The sequence below is a fragment of the Triticum aestivum genome, chromosome 3D, assembly GCF_018294505.1.
Source record: "Triticum aestivum cultivar Chinese Spring chromosome 3D, IWGSC CS RefSeq v2.1, whole genome shotgun sequence".
NCBI lineage: Eukaryota > Viridiplantae > Streptophyta > Magnoliopsida > Poales > Poaceae > Triticum > Triticum aestivum.
This window is the reverse complement of record NC_057802.1, coordinates 407,123,157-407,130,793: the sequence shown is the minus strand read 5'-3', so window position 1 is coordinate 407,130,793 and position 7,637 is coordinate 407,123,157.

Below are 7,637 nucleotides of genomic sequence, written 5' to 3'. Positions count from 1 at the left end.
ATATACACACACATAGAGGAACATCGATCGTTGCACATGCACGTGAGAGATAAAGAATGCCCGATATGATGGAGAGGGGGAGGTGTGTGTGTGCATGCATGGGAGACCGACCTGAACAAAAAGATTGCATGTGTGCGATGGATAATGCCGACTGGTACTGTGTGTGCATACATGCACAAGAGAAAGTTGGTGGTACAATTATAAAGAGAAGACGACTGTGTGGGTGTAAAAGACTAGGTGAGGTCATAATCAATGTAAAGTTGAATTCAAATATTTGAATAAGAGATCATGATGTTTGAAACCCATGCATGCATGAATATAACTGAGATATGCGCGGTGTGGTTTGGAAACGAGCATGTTGTACTATGTACACATTGAACAAGGTCAGACTGATTTGAATTTGAGATATCGATGGCAGACATCGTTTGGCCACATTGCATCCGTGCATGGACACACTATTCTAATTGGAGATGATGGGTGGCTTTCGCATCACATATCTATATCTATACCCCTATATATTATATTTTATATTATTTATATAGTGTGCGGATAACTTTAACTTTGAAAGATGGTCGTTGGATGAGGCCAATCCGATGGTGCAGAGATGGCAAATTTGAGCACTACTGGCCGTTGGATATCATCTAGATTCCACCAGATTTTGCCACATGTACAATCTAGAAGACTCCATGGTTGAACTTAAGCATAATGCACAAACCTCAAAACACAAGCACTTCTTCTTTGTTCTAGAATCTTCCGTATCAGAATTGCCCAAATGTTTTTCTACATGATTTGCCATTATTTGTTTTTACTTTATGCCTTACAACGCACAATTCCATGAATCTTAAAATAGATTAGCTTTCTTATAAAAACTAGATGATTTTGAATGAAATGAACTATAAGAATTAAACGAACATCTACATCATGCATATATGACTCAAAGCTTACATGCTATAATGTGGTATTTATTCATAATTTGGTTGCCAAATCTCATGCGTGCAATGCACGTGTACCTTACTAGTCTAAATGGTGTTTGTGTGTGTGTTGTGCTTGTTAAACACATTGTACGTAGTATATCATACATGGTTTAGATTCCGAACATCTAGCTAGAGCATACATGTACTATGATTTGAATTCAACATAAAATGGATACATATATTTGAATTTGAGATCGTATGTACATGTAGTTCGTATTTATATAGGAATTTACTTCTCCTATATTCATGTCATGTGTTGTGAAGATAATATTTAGATGGTTGTATAACTAACCCGAGTACAATCCCATTCAAACAGGGAAAATGTACTCAAATTTAGTCCATATGCTAGACAACACACATTGTTTTTTATTGTTGAGGGAAGTGCAAATTGTTTTGGTACTGTACACGTTATGTTTGTTGTCCCGATTTTTTTAGTTTTTTTGTTGTATTTGAATGCATTTCTAGTAATATAGTAAAACGGGACATGGCTCTCTCTAGTGATGAGGTGCGAATTGTCTTTTTTTGGTACACGTTAAACTTGTTCTCCCGAAATTTCAAGCCGCGCCTTGTTATGCCGAAATTTCAAGCTAGCGTCTCTATCTATCGTGCTGTGAAACTCCCGCCTCTTCAACCCGCGCCTTGTTACCCCGAAATATTTAAGATATATCTTTGTCTCGTTGTGCTCCGACAACTCCCTCCATCTCAACCCGCGCCTTGCTATTCCAAAATTACAACGCGCGAAAACTCCCACCTCCTGTGAAATCCCGACACGCGAAATGCCCGTGATACCCCTGAACCGAAAGAACCGCCTAGGTCAAATCGGTGGGGGTACTTTCGTAACTTACCCCACATTTCGGACAAGCGCGTCCCTAAGCCATGGTTCCCCACTCCCATGCCATCCACCCACCCATTCGTACACCGAGGCTGCGAAAACCCACGAAGCCCCACACCCTCCTCCGTCCGCCACCCAGCCGGAGCCTCTTCCCCGACGATGTCGTCCACAGCAACACCTCGATGTCCCACATCCATCGTACCGACTGAGGATCCGTCATCGATCTCGTCGTCCCGCCGATTCAGCCACCCCGTCCTCCACCTCCAAGAAGCTGCCCCGATGTTCCCCTTGTCTTTCGTGCCACCTCCATTCCCACACCGCCGTCTTCACCTGCACCACCGGAAGAGCATCATCATCACCATTTCCTCAGATGAAGTTGAGGCCTAATCGGCGCCACCAAAGAGGTTGTACACTAATCGCTGAATTTTCTTCTTGATTCGATCTCACGGTGCTACCGACAATCAGTCCCGAGCCGACACGGCGCGGCTCCATCCATGGCGGCATCGCCGGCCACTTCCTCCACGGCGCCGCTCCCTCGGCGGCGACGCCCACATCAGTAGGAGCTGCTGCTGCTTTAGCTCTCGCTCGCGCTGCTGCTCTGCTCTTGCTCTCGGTCCCCTGCATGGTCTCCTCTTGCTATTGCTCGTCCTCTTGCTCGCGCTGCTGCTCTCGCTCTTGCTCTTGCTTGCGATGCTGCTCCGATTTAGCTACACTTCAGTCGATTGAATCGACTTTTGGGTCAGTCCATTTTTAGGGGGTGGGGGGCTCACCGGAGTTAAGGAAGAACCAGCCACAACGGGGAGGGGGGCTTGCCGGAGAGGTACCCCACTATCTATCTTAGGGTTCAGGGTGGGGGCGATGGTCGCCGGCGGTGGTGGAGCGGTGGCGTGGGGATCGTCGAAGAAAAAGCTCAGCACGGGGGGGGCCTAGAGGAAAGGCCGGGGCGGCGGCGGACCGGCGGTGGGGAGTGGTTTCGGGGCGGGCGGGGCGGCGCACCGCCGACCGCGGGCAGCGGAGGGCGGCGGTTTAGTCTGTGGTGGCTGCCAGCTCAGGGGGTGGAGGTTGAAGATGAACTGCGGGTCCTTGATTTCGTATCCAACGGCTGAAAAATCGACTGACCAAAGATGAAAAATTCAGTCAACTGGCGTGTAGCCTCACCTGATGCTGCTACACGACCAGCTGCCCCGGCTCTCGCACACGCTGCTGCTAATGTTGCTTCGGCTTTTTTGCTACTAGTGTGTTCCGTTTCGACAGTAAAATTCAGTTTCGACAGCAAAATTCAGTTTCGACAGTTAAGTTCAGTTTCGACAGTTAAATTCAGTTTCGACAGTTAAGTTCAGAGATGAGCGGCTAATGTATTTTACATCTAGCACTTTGTGGTTATGTATTTTACATCATCTATTGGAGATGCTATTAGAATTCCACTCAGGCTAACGTTGTCTCTCTTGTCCTGCTTCAGCCTCGGCGTCGTACAACTCACTGGAGCTGCTCCAACGATGAAACCCTCCATCACAGTGGAGCAGTACCCCGGGCTCCATCTCCAGACGCCTAAGATCTTCTTCCCCTCCTCCGACAGCCAAGTCCGCCGGAGCATCCTCACCGACCAACCCGATCACGTTGAGATCGACATGGCTTCGCCAAAGAGGTTGTACACTTGTTGCATCTCTTTTTTACTCTACATGTTATATATATTGTCCACTAACCACATGTAGTAACGTGAAATATGATTATTTTATCCTACTATATCACAAGCAGTGAGGTACCAGGCAACTTAGCTATCCGTGATGGACTCTCTTGAATGCCATCATTATTTATCTCTGCGCGTTTGAGCTGTGCATTTGTCGATGGGCCTGGGAGTTGAGCTAGTAGGGCAGTGGCCTGGGTCCAAAGTAATAGAAGTAGCACAAAAACATTTTTTGAGTGTAGGCTTTTCCTTGCTCAAGCCTGCCTACTAGAATCGCCAGTGCTTGAAAGGAAAAGTGAAGGAAAAACATAGGAATTGGAAAGTTTCCTATGGTACTACTATTCATGAATTTGGTTCAAAGGAATGGAGCAAAGGAAAACTGTAGGATTTGTTCCTTTAGTGTCTCCTTGAAAGAAAAACCGTAGGAATTTTAATTTCCACTTGTCCTCCTTTTCAAATTCCTATTCATGAAGCACAAGACTAAGAGATAGTAGCATAATAGCATTATAACCGTACATTTTCTTGTGGTTTGACTTAATCTCACCATGCTTCTTTGCATCCTGTGATCTTCCAATTCTTGTGAATCAAACACCCAGATTGGCAGAAATCCTGTGTTTTTAAATTCTCTGTTTTGCACGTGCATTCCTATCCTATTCCTGTCTATTTCCTATCCCTGCATTGTTAGAATCCTCAAATTCAAACAAGCCCTTACACAATTACTTCTGTTACAGATATGTGTCAAAGAAAACCTTGTGTGGTTTGTCCTGCTCCTGCTGCGCTGTGTTCCACCCCAGCTCAGCTGCTCCAACGACGGAAGGGTTCACCACAGCAGGGATCCGCTCTCCAGACTGTCTTTCGCCGCCTCAGATCTTCTTCCCCGCCGCCGGCAGCCACGACAACTGCATTACCATCATCAACTGAGCAGATGACCTTGAGGACTACACGGGTCCGCAAGAGAGGTCGCACTCTTCCGTGTCTGCTTACGTTATGCATCGCTTAATATGATGACATGCTACTTTATCGTCGTGTTCACCTATTAGACTCCGAGTCAGGTCCAAACTAATGCTGAAACTTGAGTTTTTAAATGGTTGTGGGGTACATATTGGGGCAGCAATCAGTACTATCTGTCTACTATCTGGTTAATCTCGGGTGTCTACTATGAGTTTCATGTTGGGTGCAAACAAACATTAAAGGAGCCATTATCTGTATTTTTTAACTAAAGCTATTATCTGCCTGCTATCATTGGTTTTGGGTCTATCCACAGTTTGCTACCATCACTCTGGATTTGTGCATGCACTCCTTACATAATCTCACTATGTTTTATTCCTATGCATGTCAGTTATTGTACACAATGGAACTGAACATGTAGAGCAAAAGAGACGAGCCTTGCGTGGCAATAAAATTTCATGCAGACGTCGCTCCATGGTGGGCGCAAAGGCAGCCCCCCTCCACCCATTTCGGATCGTAATCAAGAGGAAGATAACTGTTCTGAGGGGGATTCAGAAGGAGAAGACCACTCCTATTTACCCCCTGAGGTCTTCGCTCTAACTTGGCATGCTGATGTTGGTAATATCATGCATATGGTGCCTTGCATTGCTTACTGTATACATCAAATATGTCATCTGCTTAGTTTAGACATGCTTTGTGTCAATGCCATCTGTTTAGTTTCTTTATCGTATATGTGAATCATGCAATGCCATCTTGTTTAGCCAGGCATCATATATGTGAATTTTGCAATGCCACCCTGGTTAGCCAGTCATCTTATATGTGAATTATATCATGCCATCATTTTTTTATTACGTGTTAAATTTGTCAACAATTTTAGTACATTCAATTACTCTTCCTGTGCATCAGCCATTCGGCACGGTCATGGAAAAATCTGGAGTGGAAACAAGGTCTTCAGAGCAGACAATGCTATCTGACGAAGCGCATGTCTTGCTGGTTACGGATAGCTCCTCAGAGGAGGATTCAGAGACAGATGACCAGTCCTATCCCCCCCCCCCGAGGTGCATGCTCTAACTTGGCAGGGTTATGTTGCTCATATCGTGCGTATGGTATCTTGCATTGCTATGTCATTTGCTTAGTTTAGACATGCTTTGTGTGAATGCCACCTGTTTAGTGTCTAATTACCATATATGTGAATTATGCAATGCCATCTTGTTGCAAGACATTATATATGTGAATTATGCAATGCTATCTTGTTGCAAGGCATTATATATGTGAATTATGCAATGCCATGCTGTTTAGCCAAGCGTCATATATGTGAATTATATCATGCCATCCTTTTTTTGTATTTCTCATTGCATTTGTCGATAATGTTTGTATATTCAACTGCTCTTCCTGTGCATCAGCCATGATGGAGAAATCTGGAGTGAAAACAAGGTCTTCAGAGCAGACAATGCTACCTGCTGAAGCAGATATCTTGCTGGTTACAAATAGCTCTTCAGAGGAGGATTCAGAGGCAGATGACCAGTCCTATTATCCCCCTGAGGTGTATGCTCAAACTTGGCAGGGTTATATTACTCATATCATGCATATGTTGTATTGCAATGCTTAGCTTTTACATCATATACACAATATTGAATGCCATCTCCTTAGTTGACACATCATATATGCGATTGCCCTCTGCTCACTTGCTTAGAATATAAATCATATATTTGAATTATATCATGCCAAGATGTTTACATGTGACGCCCGGGTAATTAAACTACAGTAAACCTTTGATAATGATGCCATGTCAGCTCGGTTATTGTTGTTAATCTCGCGTTAGTTCAAATGCTGCGGGCGTTGCCGCCGTGGCCTACGAGCACCACTTCCACCCGCACTGGTCGCGCCCTTGGCGCCCCACCTGTGCCTGGCCGCTCCTCCCATGCCTCCCCGTCTCAAGCATCGCGGCCGCCGGCGCCCTGACACGCCGGGCTATGGCCGAGCACCGCACCCGCTAACCACCGCTCCGTTAGGCCCCCTTTGCCTATGACAGTGGGACCCAGCCCCAGGAACAAAAGAAAACAAAAGAATAAAGATATATAATAATTAAATTAGTTAATTAATTAACTAAGAGAATTAATTAACCTAATTAATTCTGTTTAATTAACCTAATCACCTAGTTAAGCTAATTAATCATGTTTAGTTGAACTCTGTCCATGACGAACGGGCCCCACCTGTAAGTTTGACCAATCAACGGTCACAGTTGACCGCTGACGTCATGCTGATGCAGTAGACCTATTTTTGAATTAAATTAAATCTGTTAATTCCTGAAAATGATTAAATCCTTTTTAAATTAATATAAAATAAACCGTAACTCGGATGAAAATACTTTGTACATGAAAGTTGCTTAGAACAATGAGACGAATCCGGATACGTAGTCCGTTCGTCCACCACACATCCCGAGCATAGCGAACATGCAACTTCCCCCTTCCGGTCCGTCTGTTCGAAAACGCGAAACACCGGGGATACTTTCCCGAATGTTTCCCCCCTTCGCCGGTATCACCTCCTACTGCGTTAGGTCACCTCTAGCACCGCGTATTGCCTTGTTATATTTTGTGATGCTTTGTTTGCTCCATATATTTACTATTTCCTTCCCCCTCTTTTTCTCCGGTAGACCCCGTGACCGGCGCTGATGCCACTGAGTACGACTACGTCATCGACGACCCTCCTTCTTGCCACAACAACCATGCAAGCCCCCCCCCCCTTGATCGACCCGATATCGCCTATTCTTCTCTCTACTGCTTGCATTAGAGTAGTGTAGCATGTTATTGCTTTCGGTTAATCCTATTCTTCTGCATAGCCTGTCTTCGCCACTACTGTTGTTACCTTTACCTACAATCCTAAATGCTTAGTATAGGAAGCTAGTATTTCATCAGTGGCCCTACATTCTTGTCTGTCTGCCATGCTATACTATCGGGTCGTGATCACTCGGGAGGTGATCTCGGGTTTTTACATACATACATACTATACAGGTGCTGACTAAAGTCGGGTCAGCTCGTAGAGTACCCGCATGTGATACCGATGTGGGGGCTGAAAGGACAGGTGGCTCCATCCAGGTAGTGGTGGGCCAGAGTTCCCGACGGCCCCCGACTATTACTTTGTGGCGGAGCGACAGGGCAGGTTGAGACCACCTAGGAGAGAGGTGGGCCTGGCCCTGGTC